The sequence below is a fragment of the Mirounga angustirostris genome, unplaced genomic scaffold (assembly GCF_029215605.1).
Source record: "Mirounga angustirostris isolate CCGP_5_RB_7025 unplaced genomic scaffold, mMirAng1.0.hap1 SCAF_2, whole genome shotgun sequence".
Classification (NCBI taxonomy): Eukaryota; Metazoa; Chordata; class Mammalia; order Carnivora; family Phocidae; genus Mirounga; species Mirounga angustirostris.
Window position 1 is genome coordinate 59,238,601 of NW_026991710.1, and position 17,594 is coordinate 59,256,194.

Here is a 17,594-nt window from a genome sequence, read left to right on the forward strand (position 1 = left end):
ACAGCTACATTAGTGGTGAATAAACTATGTTCCAGGCACTTTTCAAGTGTTTGAGATGTATTATCTTATTTAGTTACCAACACAATCCTATGAGTAGGTATTATTCCCCTTCTACAGACCAGAAAGATCTAGTGGTAGAGAGCTTAAGTAATTTAAGTAGGATGCCATGGCCAATAGTAAGTGGCAAAGTTAGATATTGAACCTGACAGCCTAATTCCAGAACATGTATCTTTAGCAACTACATGCTGCCACATCTGAGAAATGAATCAAAGTGCCAAGTATGGGTACCATGGTGGAGCGGAGTCTGGTTCACAAGGATATTCTCAAAGACTACAGAGTGCTAAACAGAAAATGTGCCTTCTTAGAAAAAAAACTTCTCACTGATGACTGAGTTGAGACAGAACTGCCTCTGTGACCATGTTCTAGGTAGTTTTCTTTGAAGTGTGGCCCCTTGAACTATCCAATTGTATTGGAACTTTGGATCCATGTGTTGATATGGCCATCCTTGGCTCCCCTCCCCCACCAAGTTCTCATCACTGCTTGCCCTTGCTAATATTGGACTGGCAGCCTCTGAGCAGTTAATGGGTGGGCTGTGGCATTTCTCCTTAAAGGGCCTTGCTCCTGGGAAGGTTCAGTGGCCTTTCCCCCCCTTCCTGTTGTTCAGCATATCCCTGCCCTAAGGTACACCACTGTGCAAATTACCATCATTGATGGAATCCCAGGGCACATGAGAAACCAGTCAAATGCAACATAATGCCATGACACACAATTAGTTTAAGGAATTGAAGGAATTAAAACAGTCTTTTCTAGACACTGCTTTTGACTTCCTTTCTAGCAAGGCACCCCCTCCCCTGTATCACCAATATTTCAACCTTCATCTTTTCTTCTTTAGTGCACTCCCCTAGCTAGATAGACTCAGCTCAAGTTCTTCCTTTCAGGTTCCCTAGGTCATTTACGAAGTGGGGAAAACTTCCTCTCTGAGCCTCAGATACATTCCTTTGCTCTATAGACCAAGCTGTTCTGCTCAGAGATCTGTCAGATCTTTCATGACCAGAGCCACACTGACTGAGGCATGCTGTCATTCAGACAGGAGAAGGGAATCGGCCGAAACTCAGTTGCCCCGAGGGGACTGGACGAGGTAAATATTGACTCTGTAGGAAGTAGGTTCTAGGGAAGCTCACCATCTAGCTTCGGGTCTGGTTTCACTATCCTGTGCATGGATTGGTTGGAAGAAGATGCGCCGGTTGGAGCACCTTTGAGACATTTTATTGTTCTCAGCCCTAGATGAGATTTTGGCCAATGGTTCAGGGAGGTGTCAGTTTGAGATGACAATGGGAACTGGAGAAATAGAGAATCAGGTTTCGGGGGCGGGGAGGGGGCGGGAAGGCAGCTTCCCACAGGGCATCAGAGAAGCAGATAACGGGACAAAAGAAAAGCCACATAATAATATGGTTACAGAGAAAGGCTACTTCCTGGTCAGGCCTGGATTAATCCTCAAGCTTAATGAAGGACAGAAGAAACAAATCCATCCCCCACGTTTGGAGAATAAGAGCAAGCTGTCTTTGACCCAAAGCCTAAGTGGGGCTGAGCCCACATCCAGAGCAAAACGGGAAGGAAGCCAGGACTGCACCATCCCCCCAATCACACTGCCACTCTAAAGAAAGCCTCTGAGCAGCTGGCCTTCTCTTCTATATACACAACCTCAGGGTCACACAGTCTCACTGTGAAACCAAGCCAGGGATTTCTGAGTCCAGCTTCATAAATCTTCTAGCACTCTCTTCTCATTTCCTTGTCCTTGGTTCAAAGCTTTCCAGGTGACCTTATTCCCTGCACTCCAGATTTGGGTCTATTTATTTTATTTTATCATCATTATTTTTTTTTTCAGAACATATACCATCTCTGAAATGCTTGAGCTTCTTCTCCAGGACCTCTCTGTTTCTTCAGAGTTGGCTTTTTCTCCCCAAGCTGCCCCACTTACATCAGACTTGCCCTGCTGTCTCTTCGACCAGGGGCGTTGTGTCAACACATCACTCTAACTCTCTTTTGTGACAATTCTTCCTTACACCTCCAGGCTGAGATGGCATTGAAACCAGTATTTCCCAAACAGGACTCGCCTTTATTCCTAGCACTACTGTGTTCCCTATTTCTGTTCATCACTTACTCCATCTACATTTCTTTTCTCCTTCTGTATTGAATATCCCATCAAAATCATATTAAATGGATCCAAATAAAACTTCCTCGATTGGTCCCCTATTTTTCATCTTGCCTGCTTTTCTGTAGCACCAATTATCTCTTGCTTAAATAGTCACAAAGCCATCCAATGAATGTCTTGCATCTTCACCATTTACTACTCTTCCCCACAATGAATCTTTCATAGAACTGCCTGGTTAATATTACTGGAACAAATCACTGCTCATATCATTTCCTGCTTGGATATCCAATGCCATTATTCGCCGATGTTTCTTAATACTCATGATCTGCCTAGCAACCTACAGTGGAAACAGATGTCATCCTGGGAATATACACTAGTATCGTTTTGGGGACTCATGCTCTCATTTTCTCATAGATAGATCTGACATCGATACTCCCTATCACCACTACATAGCATAGCAACCTCTGCATGGCAGAGAGAATACTAAATTTTTAAGTTGAGGCCAACATTCTCATCCTCAGCTGCATTTGTGTGGTCTGGATAATCTGGCTCCTGGAATCAAAACACTGCTCCTTACCCAGTGCTCAAGCATGCTCAGAAGTCCTTTTTAGGTGATGGTTTTCCAAGACACGTGTGGGCTGGAACAGTTACACCAGATCAGTGTGAGAAATAAGCCTTAGATTGTCTATGCTGCAACTTTGCAAACTGTTTTACCAAGATGGCAATTTTAATGATAGATCCAGAATACTCTGGGCACCCTCCTGCCTCCCTACCCCTCCAGGAAGTGCTGCCATTGTGGGTGTTTACGAGCCCTGATGGACTGTTCCCACATCATCAGGCAATCAATCATGAAAAGGAACCAAAGAATTTTTTCTCTAGCCTACTAATACCTTTTTAACCCTTAATCATATCAATGATATGGAAATTGATAAGCTGCAGGAAATGCATTCGCAAAGCCAGAAGGGATGGGGGGAGATGCGGAGAGAAGAGATCCTATGATCTGAACAGTTTTATATAGGTAGTTAAGACACCCTTAAATCTGGGCAACTTGACAGCTTAGGTTGATCTCTTTACTTTGCCAACTCAAATGTTCTGCAATTCTTCTTAAGTTGTTGACAGGTTGTTAAAGCAGGGCAACGTGCCCTCATCTAACCTGCCTCGGCGTGAGTCTTTGCTCATGGCCCTGGATCCCTGACTTTGCTAGGGGAAGGCGTGGCTTTGGGAGAGTGTACCAAGTTCATAGTCTTGAAGTCATAGTATAAAAGACATCAAAGGGGTTGTGCTCCTATGCACGGGCACAATAAGCAGGGCCTGGCACTGGTAGGTAGGAGGTATGCCCAGGCTGCAAAAGAAAGATCTGAGAGAGAGAGAGGCAGGTCAGAGGCTATCTTTGGGCACATTTACTTACGTTTGTACAGTGAAGGCCAACTCCTGCAGGCTTTGCTGTGGTCCAGTCATCATTTAATTTGAGGATGTCGTGTAGTTTTGGCTTGATGAGCTTTGTTGATGAAATGGTATTGGGTTTGCTGCAATAAGGTTGGAATTGATGTAATAACCTTTTGAACATAAACACGATAGCAAGGAAGAGAAAAAAAACAAGATCATTTCATTTCACTCAACAAAACAAAATAAGAACCACATTTCAAATCCCTTTTCTGTTGGAACCAAAAACATGTAGATAAAAGCCTGTTCTAAATCTTTACCCTTCATGAAGGGTAAAGTCACAGAAGCCAATTTCATAAGAGTCAGAGCACAAAAGGCATTTATAATCCAAATATTCTCCAGCCCCAAATGAAGTTGCATTAATATCAGTACTCATCGGTAGTAGCTACATAATTTGCAGAGCCTGGTGCAAGTGAAAATGAGGGGCTGCTTATTCAAAAATTAGGAAAAAATTGGCATTAAAGGAACCCAAATATAAAGCTTTTTCATTTTTTCTGCAGTCTTTTTTTTTTTTACCTATAATGGTTTAAATGCCCCTAAGTAAAGAAAACTTAAAACTTGCTTGAATTTTACCACTCATTTCTACATTGTACAATGTGATTTTTTAAAAGCAAATATAGTACTTCACTTGTTTGTAAAATCAGTAACATTACACAATTCTTCCTTTCCAGACTGCACACGCATATGAATTCTTCCTTTCCAGAGTAGTGGAAACACTGGACAAAACTCAACTGTTTTTATTTCACTTCTTGATACACACACATTGTGCCAACACTCTACCTTTGGCTTATTGATGGGTAAGGAGGGACCAAAAGACAACAAACTGTGGGTGGCCTTATTTTTCCTTTTCCTTCCATTTCATTATTTTCAGTGTAAGGGGTTGGCTAATACAAGGAACTAATGCAAGAAAAAATAAGGAAGTTGTACATTGTGCTGGGTTCTCGGGGACTCAAAGTTTTCCCACTTATTAGCACTCTAGTTACAATTATTAAAAAAAAATTAAAGACAAGAGTTACAGTTAAAGAAATATGGTGATGGGACAGGTATCACCAGTCAGGATGATATGTTAAGAAAGTAGTAGGGAGAACTGAAGAATTTCAGAGGAGAGAGAAAACAAGAGAGTGGGAAAGGTCAACCTCATCAGTCACACCATCCTCATCAAATTTTAAATAAAAGGAAGTAAGAGTCTCTTACGTGGGAGAATTTGAATCATGGTTGGCATTTGGAGAAGTAAAAATGGAAAGAAAAAACAAGATTAGGGCCAATGTCATAAAAAATTAGGGCAGAAAGATAGTCCTGGATCAGAGTGTGAGACCCTAGCTAAAGCATTTCAATTATTGCTATAGCCATTGTTATTATTATTATTATTTTATTTTATTTTTTTTTAAGATTTTATTTATTTATTTGAGACAGAGAATGAGAGAGACAGAGAGCACATGAGAGGGGGGAGGGTCAGAGGGAGAAGCAGGCTCCCTGCCGAGCAGGGAGCCCGATGCGGGACTCGATCCCGGGACTCCAGGATCATGACCTGAGCCGAAGGCAGTCGCTTAACCAACTGAGCCACCCAGGCGCCCTATAGCCATTGTTATTATTAATAAGAAAATAAAAAGAGCTACCATTTGGTAATTCCCTACTCCATGCTAGGAACTGTGAATTAATCACAGTTATGAATTAATTAACTCCTTTCATCTTCATGACAAGACACGAGTTAGGTACTATTAATCAGATTCATTTTTACAGAAGAAGAAATTATGTTAAATAACTTGCCCATGACCTCACAGCTGGCAAATGGAAATGCCAGAGTGTTTAAGGGTAAATAATTGGAGCATCTGGAGCAGGGGCATGACAGAATGAGAGATAGCTGAATCTGCCAATGATGAGCAGGACCTGTGGATGGGGCTGTCTGGTGGCGGTTGTTAAATCAAAGGCAATATAGAAATATATACACATGAGGGGCACCTGGGTGGCTCAGTCGGTTAAGCATCTGACTCTTGATTTTGGCTCAGGTCATGATCTCAGGGTCCTGGGATTGAGCCCAGCATCAGGCTTCATGCTAGGTGTGGAGTCTGCTTAAGATACTCTCTCTCCCTCCCTCCCCACTCGTGTGCCTGTTCACACACAGGCTCCCTCTCACTCTCCCTCTCAAAAAAAAAAAAAAAAAAAAAAAGAAATATATACATGTGAAATTTTAAAAGCATGGACTAGGGAGCAATGGAAGTGGAAAAAGAAAAGAAAGACATAAGAAACAATGCAGTAGAAAAAGCGACAGGTTTCCGGGCTGGGTATGTCATTGGCTAAAAGACAGCTAAGAATCAAAGGTGGTCAGTTTATACCAGCGATATATTAATCCAACCCTGTCACACTTTGTGCGGGTCAACCAACGATTTAGTGAGGTAAGGGATTTATCTTGAAGCATCAGCATTTCCTGTTTATCTTATATTTGTTCACGTATTCATGAGTATTAAGTGCTACACAAGATACTGAAACAGCCAACATTTCAATGAACAGTATTTTATTGACCACTTAAACCCTTCTAGGTACCAGGTTATAGAGGTGAATAAGGTAGATAAAGTCCCTACTCTCAAAAAGCCTGCAGACTATTGTAGAAGAAATAAAATAGACATAAATAGGAAAGAAAAAAAAAAAGAACATAGCCACCATTCCCCCCAAAATGATAATATCAAAATGTCAAAGAATAAATAAATAATATGAAATAAAAATTAAGATAATGTCAGAAAATGCAGGTGTTATGAAGCAAGGCCAGTTATAAAGCAGAGCGATGAGTTTGAGAGTGACTCGGGAGTAGCACATTTAGATAAGAATGGTCAGGGTCGGGGCACGTGGGTGGCTCAGTCTGTAAAGCCTCTGACTCTTGGTTTCAGCTCAGGTCCTGGTCTCAGGGTCGTGAGATCGATCTCTCGCTCTCTCAAACAAAAAATCTTAAAAAAAAAAAAAAAAAAAAAGAATGGTCAGGGTCGTCGGAGGACCTCAGCTGAGCTGCAATTTGAATGAAGTAAAGGCAGCCATGTGGTGAATAACTTTGGTGCCAAAGGACCCCAAATGAAATGAGTGTGGTATGTGGGAGAAATAGCAAGACCAGTCTGGCTGGAGGGTGGTGAGGGAGCGGGAAAGCTGGAGGTACTATCTTGGAGGCTTGGATAATGGCCAGGTCATGTAAAGCTAAAAGACCCAGTTTCTCTGCCCAAGCAACTCCCAGTCAAGTGCAGGAGACCTACTCATAAACAGATGTTAACTCTGCGCTACAACGTGCTAAGTGCTGACAACAAGCAGCCTGCACAGGTGATAAGCGAGTACAGAAGATTAGCTACACCTCCTGGAACTTGATGGGCTCTGTGATATTTCCCCCGCCCAGACCACCACCACCCCCGCGACCTGCACAATGCCCTCCTGCAACGTGGTTCCAAGGTCACCAGCCCCCCCAACCCCCCTTAATCTGAGTGTCCCTCTGAACTGGCGAGCAAAGAATTGGGCTTGCTGCCTATAAATCGCTTTGAGCCCTTGGGAAGAGAGGCACTCAGTAAACAAGGCCTGGGATTATCTCACTGATTCATGAGATCAAAGCACTTTACAAACATTAACTAATTGAGCATATCATCTTCCAGAATGTCAGTGTTGTGATGAGTCTCTGTTGAAGCTCTCTATTCTTCCTAAAATGCCTAACTACTCTTGGAAGGTATGACTTTCACATTGATTTCAATGGGCAGAAAGCCTTTATTTGTCCCTCCTTCTCTACTCCTAAAAAAATGATCTCAGCTCCAGGAGTGGGGGAGTTTGGTGAGGATGGCACTTGACAGAAGCCTTGGGTTCCTTACCTCACAGCCAATCTGAGAACTTTGTTTGTTAATGAAACTAAGACTCTAGTGTCCAACCTTGTGTGGTCCCATCCCCTTGGCATGCTCTGTGAACTCAATGACCCCTGTCATCTTGGCCAACTGTCTCACAAATAGATTTTGTCACAAAAGAGGCTGGGCAAGAAAGCACAGATCCATCCATGCTTCAGAATCGTTGGTTGGTTTGTTGAAAATGCAGGTTCCTAGAATTCTCTCAAGAGCTCTTGACTCAGAATTTCAGGAATCTACATTTTAATAAGCTTTGTAGCTGCTTCTTCTGCATGTGCAATTGAGAACTATCTCAGAAAAATCAACCCAAATCTCAGGTCAGTTCGGTCCCATTCAGTACATATTTATTAAGCACCAAGGGCACTAAGCCAGAGGCTGCTGAGGAGACAGAAAAGGAAGACCCACTTCCAGCTCAGGAAATACACATTCCAGAAGGAAGAAAAAAAGACTAAGAAGGCAGGTGATTTAAATACAATACAGAGCATTGATAAAGATATGCAGAATATAATGGTGAGTCAGAGTAGGCAGAGATGGTACCCATTTGGGGTCCAAGGAATGAAGGGTGCAGCCCTTCCAGTTGGACTTTGCAGAATGACAAAGATTTCACCCATCACATCCTACTGGTCAGGAGCACAGACTTTGAAATGAAACGTTTCTAGATCCTGGTCATGGCTCTGCTAGCTCACCGTGTGATCTTGGGCGAGTCACCTAACATTTCTGTGTTAGTTTATTCACCTACAAAATGCGGTGGCTGGCAAGATGACTTGAGGTTCTTTCTACTCAAAAACTTTGCTTCCCTGGGCTAGGGGATCTAGGTGTAGGCGTTATGGCTTCTCAGACCAACTGGGTAAAGCCCAAGAGGTGTGGAATGGTGTTGGCAGTGAGAGCCGGGTGCCAGGTGGAGAGGTGTGTTGAGGCCAGCACCCCCTCCGCTGGGCTCCCAGACAGGTTTGGTGAGAAGGAGAAGGCTGCTTGTGTAGTAGCTGTCACTGCAGGTTCAAAGGGCTTTACTTCCTATTGCATACTCACAGTAAGGACAGACTACAGACTCCTGTCGCTGTTGCTGCCTCGTGATCTGCTCTAAAAAAAACAGACCTTCTCACAAGAAAGGCCCCTTAAGCCTCCATAACTAATGTGGAATGAAGAGGAAAACAAAGATTGGGAGGAAATACCCTGAGTGGGACCTTTGTCCTGGCAATACAGGGCTCAGGTATTCAGAGACAGGTTTGCTGGGGATTTGCCCTGGCAGTTCCTTTCCCCCAAGTCCATTTACCCCCCAGATCACGGTGATAAATATTTTTCTTCCTGCTTTCATTTTTAGGGACAGAGGCTTTGCAGGGCACGGTGGGGGAATTTGTCGAGTAAGAATCAGGCTGATGGATTCTTCTGCTGCTACTTGCGAGCCTTCTGGAGAATGACCGCTGCCTTCCTGGGTAAGCAGTATCTAAAGTGTCTCATCTATTCCCATGTGACTGCTCCTTTATAAGAGCAGAGAGTAGGAGTCAAGTCTTCTGGGCTTCTCAAGGTACAGAGTGTGATTCGAAAGACTTGGAACAACTTTCGAAGTTTCTGTGTTCATGATTTAAAATGCCTTGAGGCCAGTGGTGTGCAGGTAAAGATTTAACTGTCTAAGGGAGCCTTGATTTGTAGCATTTGCTGATTTGTCTGGTATAAATAGTCCCCATCATGGCCCATTTCAGTAACAGGAGGTCCCTGAACTCAGAGGCGGGGAGAGAGGCACACAACCAGCTCCAGCAAGCGAGTCCCACCCTGCTCTAGCACACCGCTGTTGAAAGATATTTCTACTGTCCTCCCCTGCACAAAACTGGGCTAGCCACTTAGCTGAAAGACTGAGTTTCTGAGAAAGAACAAACCCAAATTACTTCTAGGTACTCAGTGGCCTCTGAAGTACTAGGACCCTACTTGCTGCTTCCAGTCATTCTGAATCAGGAGCTGCTTGGCTGAGGTCAAAGGTCACAACCTAGCCACCAGTCACATGAGCTCTTCTTCAGAAACTCCATCTCTACTTGGTTCTGGTCACTGCTGTCATGAGTAATCACTGTTCTTACGCCACTCTAAAATGATTCAGAGGAACTGAGTTGGGTCATAAGGTTGGGGAGAAGGGGAGCCAGCTGCATCTTTATTTGGCATTGTGAGGTTGAGAGTCTTATGGAAGACTCTGAGCTACCATCCACACAGATGGAGGTTCTTCGGTGCCAACTCCAAAAGGGTTATGAGATATAGAAGTCTCACTCTGTACTTATTCAAATGTGGCATTAGGGATCTCAGTATTTGGACAATGTTATGTATTGGCTGTCTCTGGATATATTTTCTTCTTTTCTTTTTAAATTTCAAAGCAAAGTAATAAATGATCACAGACATAAAAATAAAATAATACAGATACCTATAGAGTAAAAGCGAATATTCTTTTCCTTCCCACCTCCAATTACACTCCTCAGAATTAACCATTACTAATAATTTGGCATGTTATCATTCCAGGTTAATTCCTATTCATATTTAAACACAGATTTAGGGCTTTTGTTTCTGTTTTTAATGTGTTTGATAGCGTACAAATGAGAATGTAATATATACAGTTTAAAACTTGTTTTTCAACTAACAAAACATGTAATGGGTGTCTTTTTGATTGGCTCATTCAGCTGTACATAGCTCATTTTAATGCTTAAAATTCCAAGAAATAGCTTGGAAGTGGTGCTATTTAGATTGCTTCATTATTCCCCCTGCTACAAACATGCTGAAGTAGGCTACTTGGTCAGGTGGAGGTAACTGGTTACATCTGGTGGTTCCTTGGGAGACAGATTGCTTGAGTTCAAATCCTGGCCTGCTACCTGTTACCTGCGTGATGTTAAGCAAGGTATTTATTCTCCAAATTTCATAATCTGAAAATTGAGGTTGATAATAATAGCATCTAATGTTGTCATAAAGATTAAGCAGATTAGAATGCGTGCTGAAAACAATGCCCAGCACACAAAAAACACTCACTAAATGTTAGCTTCTGTAATATGTATCTGTACACACTCAGAGTAGCTTCTCAGTTTTCTAGATAACTGGGAGTCAGTCAAAATGCAAACATGGAAAGTTTCTAAGTGGCTCCAGGACTCCCCTGCTTGTGGACATTCCTAGAGCCATACCTAAAGTCTTCATACTTTAGGGGCACCTGGGCAGCTCCAACTCTTGGTTTTTGCTCAGGTCATGATCTAATGAGTCGTGGGATGGAGCCCCAAGTGCTCGGGCTCTGTGTTCAGTGGGGAGTCTGCTTGAAGAGTCTCCCCTTCTGCCCCTCCCCCCCACCCCCACATGTGCATGTTTGCTTTCTCTCTCTCTAAAATAAATAAATACATCTTAAAAAAAATAAAGTGTTCACACTTCATCTTTTGATAAACAATGTCAAATTATTCTGAACTGTCAAGGTTGTACCATTTTGAATTCTGATAACAATGTAAATTTGTGCCTCTTGTTAACACCAGAGATTATCAATCTTTTAAAACGTTACCAGTTTGTCAGGAACAAGACAGGAATGTCCACTCTCACCATTACTGTTTAATATAGTACTGGAAGTCTTAGCCTCAGCAATCAGACAACAAAAAGAAATAAAAAGCATCCAAATTGGCAAGGAAGAAGTCAAACTTTCACCATTTGCAGACGACATGATACTCTGTAGGAAACATGAAAGACTCCACAAAAAAATTGATAGAACTAATTCATGAATTCAGCAAAGTTGCAGGATATAAAATTAAATGTGCAGAGAAATCTGTTGCATTTCTATACACCAATAATGAAGCAGCAGAAAATCAAGGAATCAATTCCATTTGTAATTGCACCAAAAACAATACAATACCTAGGAATAAACCTAATGAAAGAGGTAAAAGATCTGTACTCTGAAAACTATAGAACACTTATGAAAAAAATTGAAGAGGACACAAAGAAATGGAAAAGCATTCCATGCTCATGGATCGGAAGAACAAACATTGTTAAAATGTCTATGCTACCCAGAGCAATCTACACATTTAATGCAATCCCTATCAAAATACCACCAGCATTCTTCACAGAGCTAGAACAAAGAATCCTAAGATTTCTATGGAACCACAAAAGACCCCAAATAGCCAAAGGAATGTTGAAAAAGAAAAAGAAAACTGGAGGCATCACAACTCTGGATTTCAAGCTCTATTACAAAGCTGTAGTCATCAAGACAGTATGGTACTGGCATAAAAATAGACACACAGATCAGGGGAACAGAATAGAGAATCCAGAATTGGACCCTCAACTATATGGTCAGCTAATCTTCGACAAAGCAGGAAAGGATATCCAATGGAAAAAAGAGTCTCTTCAACAGTTGGTGCTGGGAAAACTGGACAGAAACTTACAAAAGAATGAAACTGGACCACTTTCTTACACCACACACAAAACTAAATTTGAAATGGATGAAAGACCTGAATGTGAGACAGGAAACCATCAAAATCCTAGAGAACACAGGCAGCAACCTCTTTGACCTTGCCGTAGCAAATTCTTACTAGAGATGTTGCCAGAGGCAAGAGAAACAAAGGCAAAAATGAACTAGTGGGACTTCATCAAGATAAAAAGCATTTGCACAGTGAAGGAAATTATAAATTTCCTTCAATAAAACTAAAAGGCAACCTATGGATTAGGAGAGGATATTTGCAAAAGATACATCAGCTAAAGGGTTAGTATCAGAATCTATAAAGAACTTATCAAACTCAACACCCAAAAAACAATATAATCCAGTTAAGAAATGGGCAGAAGACATGAATAGACATTTTTCCAAAGAAGACATCCAGATGGATAACAGACACATGAAAAAATGCTCAACATCACTCATCATCAGGGAAATACAAATGAAAACCACGATGAGATACCACCTCACACCTGTCAGAACGGCTAAAATTAGCAAGTCAGGAAACAACGGGAGAAAGGGGAGCCCTCTTGCACTGTTGGTGGCAATGCAAACTGGTGCAGCCACTCTGGAGAACAGAATAGTAGTTCTGAGGAAGTTAAAAGTTAAACATAGACCTACCCTACAACCCAGTAATTTCACTACTAGCTATTTACCCAAAGGATACAGATTCAAAGGGGTACATGTACTCCGGTGTTTATAACAGCATTAGCAACAATAGCCAAACTATGGAGAGAGCTCAAATGTCCATTTACCGATGAACGGATAAAGAAGATGTGGTGTATATATACAATGGAATATTACTCGGCCAACAAAAAGAATGAAATCTTGCCATTTGCTAGAGTACATCATGCTAAGTGAAGTAAGTCAGTCAGAGAAAGACAAATACCATATGATCTCACTCATATGTGGAATTTAAGAAAGAAAACAGATGGACATATGGGAAGGGGTGCAAAAAAGGGAGAGAGGGAAATAAACCATAAGAAACTCTTAATTCTAGAGAACAGACTGAGGGTTGATGGAGGTAGGTGGGGGGGTGGGCTAGATGAGTGATGGGTACTAAGGAGGGCACTTGTTGCGATGAGCACTTGGTGTTGTATGTAAGTAATGAATCACTGAATTCTACTCCAGAAACCACTATTGTACTGTATGTTAATTAAGTCAAATTTAAATAAAATAAATAAATGGCAATAATTGTAAAAAAAAATTTCTACCAGTTTGTCATAACATATATCATGAGGCTCGATTCATCCAAAGAAAAAATTCTTTAGGAACTGCAGGTCCTCAAAAGAATCGTGGAGAAAGGGCCAAGGGAAAGGGAGATAAGAATCTCTTATGTCCTTTTTACTGGGGGCAGCAATCTTCAGTACTGAGAGGACATATTTCAGCTACTGCACATTTAGCTTTTCTCCAGTTGATGTTTTCAGGTGAGACACCTTTCCCCCCCATTCTTATCTAGAGTCCGTGTGCTCTGTCTAGGGGCACAGACAAGTCGCAGGCGGTTTGGGATGATTTTGCGAGCACGTCTGTATCATGTATCTGCAGGTAGAGGCCATAACACTCAGAGCTGCCTCAGATAGAAGCAACGTGGCATCACCTCTGTCCCCAAAGAACAGAACATTCTCCCAGGTACTCTTTGCTAAGGCAGGTTGGCCAGGTTGTAATTGTCACTCATTGTACCTCCCACATGCGTAACTTTCCACTTCTTTTTTTGTAAAGTGGCATTTGAAGAGTGGGGAGTAAAAAAAAAAAACCGTATTTCCGAGCCTCAGCCTCAGCCAGTATAAACTATGTTCACGGACCTAATCCCATGAGGCAGTGCTGCATTCAAATGCTTTTGGAAGTCGGGCATCACCCAAGAAAGGAGACCGTGCTCTCCTGAGATCAAGGTATTATTTGCAAGGGTAATGTGATCCTTTGCCAAACAGTATAATCTCCTTTCTCATAGTAATGCGGCAATCTCATTCTGGATAACATACAGCCTTAATTAATAAATCAGAAATCACCAAACTGTGGTTCAGAACAACATACCGAGAAATCAGCTGTTGCAGAAGTCATAGAATAGAAAGGGAGAAGGTGAAACTTTTGGACATCCAGTCATATAAAGAGATGTGTTTTCCTGGATACATCATCTAATTACATATGCTGTTAGAGATTGGATTGGAGCTATCTGAGATGTGTACACAGGCAGATAAGCCGTAATCCCACCTGTGAAACGAGCATGTCCAACTGAAGTGGAGATCTTGTAATTATCCCAAATTAATGTAGACAATCCACAGGATATAGCAATAGACAAAAATAAATATATACTCTTTGTGGCTTAGATTATCTGTTAAATACTAGAAGAACTAGTTGGATAACAAATCGACACTTTTACAGCAATAGCATCTGTACGAAACTGGTGACATGAGAGCATGTAATCAAAATAACTCTCCATTTTACACCTTCCAGAACACAAAAAGGAGAACATTGTGCCTTTGGTTCCCACATCTTCCCCAGGTTAATAATAATCGGACTCAATGTCTATTAAAAGTCATTGACTGGTTCATAGGCATACAAGGATTATCCCTATTCTATTCTTTAACATGATTTGCTCAGTGGGAATCAAAAGTCAGAGAGAAGAGCAAATGAATCATTTAAAATAAAAGGAATGTTCTCGCTGATTTGGAAAAATTTATGTCCTTGGAGATCACAGAAAAGTATATTTATTGATAGGATGGTTCAAAGTCAGATTTTAGGTAAAAACACAGAGATTCCTAGTTTTAGGAACAGTTTGAGGAACTTCTTTTTACAGCACAAAGCATCCAATTATCCCGTCTGTTCTCATCAGGCCGTATCTGTTTTTCATCCAAATTCCCCTTTGAAGTCAACTGTGGCTCAGCAGAAATAAAAGACAAAGTAGGGGGATAAGAATCTAGACTGAGATGAATAGCAGACTCTGCCCCAGCCTCAGGTGTCAGGCAACCAGAAAAAGCTAAAGATCTACCAAAACTCAGCAACAAAAATGTAGGGAATGCCTGAAAAGAACCAGAGGCTGAGCAGGGATTTCCTCAATGGCATAAGGTGTCTTATGCTGATAAACACATCTCGTTGCTATTTAAAAATGTTATCTTTTTTCTGGAGTCACTAAGCATTTAGAGAATGGAGACTAGATTCCTTTCTAGCTTGTATGTGCAGGATTCTAAGTCAGCAACAACGGAAGAAGCTTATATTTCTGCCAAGCACGTGGAAAGCTCCAACCTCTCGTGTGTGGAATTACCTGGGCCTATGAACTCTCTGACTCTCTAAAAAGCAACTGAAAGAAACATTCAAATGAATCCAGCTAATTTCTTTATCTTGCGAGGGTATCTGAAAAGCAAATCAAAACAAAACATTCTCATTTCTCCGCCCATACCTGCCTGCAATTATAACCTGTTGTACCAGGAACTGCTCTGCTTATGTGTAACTCTATCACACATGTGGACACTGAGCTTCTACTCCACGGAGAACTAAAGCTTGGAAAACGCAAAGATATTCATAGATTCAATTTCAGTGCTCTCCCAGGGGCTTCGAGCATAATGCTGAATGCTGGAGATGGAAAACTGCATGAGATCCTCTCTTGTTATAAGTCTACTAGGCGAAACAGAGATTCAGATACTTTGCAGTAAGAAGGCTAGTTAATACCAATGATTATGAGCTATGAAGTCAAAAATAATGATTGGTGTCCACTGGAGAAATGTTCCACCTTCCTTTTCTAAAGACAGAGCCCCCAGTTTTCATGGTTTTTGAATAGTTTTAAATGCTCCCTGCATTTGTGCAAGCTGATTAACCTTTGGGCCGATATGCTTACTCATTTGCAAATCAAATAATTTTAATAATAAACTCTGATTGTTAGAGATGCACACTATTTTAAGATTTAAGGACATAGGGTGGAGACAGAGCAGCCTTCTCAGTGAAATCTTTGGTACAGCCCCCTCTGTTTGACTGAGTTTACCATGTGGGTTAGCCACACAAATACTGGAAACAGAAAGGTATTTCCAATGCAGGGCCCAAAGAACACTGCTCTACTCCTATGAGAAAGTTAGTTGTGGGTACTTACTTTCTCTTAGATGGCCTGCTTTCCATTTAACGCCCTGGGAAGTACAACAGCTGCTTCTCCTTGCCCCTCCAGGCCCTTGGCTCTCCAGCTGCTGCGCGAGGGGGCGTGGCAAACAAGCCAGGGAGATAGGTCCCTGCAGTCGTCCGGTGATTCCCAACCCGGATAAGAGTTAAAGTACACGCACATCTCCCTTGGTATCTTTGGAAACAAAGAACTAACGCACGAAATAAAGACCCTTATGGTGTTTCCGCTTGAAGCAATAGACATATCTTTTATAAAACATTTTTTTTTTTTGCTATTAAAACCACAATATTACATTCTTGAATTTGTCTCACTTTGTCTCCTCATTTCAGTCTCTGTTGTAATGGAAAACGGTAGATGACACCCACAATTTGGCAAACACTCACTGAGGACCTACTATGTGCCAGGGATGTCTCAGCTATAGATGCCTTCTATAGTTAATTGGGAAAGGTCTTAAGAGGTTTGAGACTAAGGAGGACTCTGTCATCTAGTGTGGGATCAGTAGTTTGGGGCTTGGGAAGGGGTAATGCCAGTGTATTTGCTGAGATTGTTCTTTTGTTCGGGGGAGGGTTTGTTTGTTTGTTTTGCACTCTACTCATGGTGTAATTGGCAAAGTTGAGACAAGTTTCCTACCTTAAAGCAGTTTATAGTCAAGCAGTCTAAAAACATGTTTGTGCCCTTATTCATCTGTTCATTTATTTTTTCATCCACAGAAGATTTCATGTTTATCTATTATAAAAGAAATGAAATACAAACTATTAAAAGAAGGGAGAAGAAAATTCATTTTGCGCAAAAAAACAGAAGACACGCTGTTTTCCCAGGAAAAATATATAATCGAGTTGAACATTAACTAGACCATATATATATGATATATGTAACATACATATATATATGATATATATATGAAACAAGTGGAGAAAATATCCATGAGTTCTAAGGAATATTGAATGTAGGAGAAATTGATGTGGGGCAGATTGTATTTTTATTGTTTAATAGGAGTGTTATCTTGCCCACAAGAGATCCTTCAATGTTCACACTTCTCGTGTAGGACAGAAGTATCAAGGTGATGAACACTACACAATTATAAAGATAAAAGCCCACAGGTGTACTGATAAATTGTGTGTATTGTCATAAATATTTTGTGAAATCAGTTACTGATCATCTTTATTCTTCTTTTCCTTTGTGCTTTGTGAACACATTGTTCTTTACCTGCTTTCCTTGGTCTTTACATTTCTCCCTAATGTAAACAAAAAACACTCATTGTTAACATGCATGTTGATAAATGTCAACTATTGTGCCTAAAACACCGAAGGATTAGGTGAAGAGAGCCCCAAGCCAGCTGGTGTTCAGCATTATATGTGCAGCCAAGCTTCTCCATAGTTTATTCTTACTGCGTTGCATTAAGTCTTCTTAAATGATTTTCCATGTCCTTCTTGACAAAAAGTGGAAAAATGCCGAGCTGTGAAAACATAGCTCTTCGAAACCTTGGTCTGACTTTGTCTGTCCCCAGCCCTCTGCAGATGTAATAAACGAAATTCTGCCCTTACTGTCTAATTGCTAGATTCCTCAGTTTATATATTCTTAAAGGATCTTGAGTACACAGTGCTTTTT

The 17,594-nt window shown here is 41.2% G+C and overlaps 1 pseudogene; it reads right to left on the reverse strand.

The window, feature by feature from the left end:
- The window catches only part of LOC123848918 (U1 small nuclear ribonucleoprotein C-like), a 36,885-nt pseudogene that overhangs the window by 11,779 nt on the left and 7,512 nt on the right, over window positions 1-17,594 (reverse strand).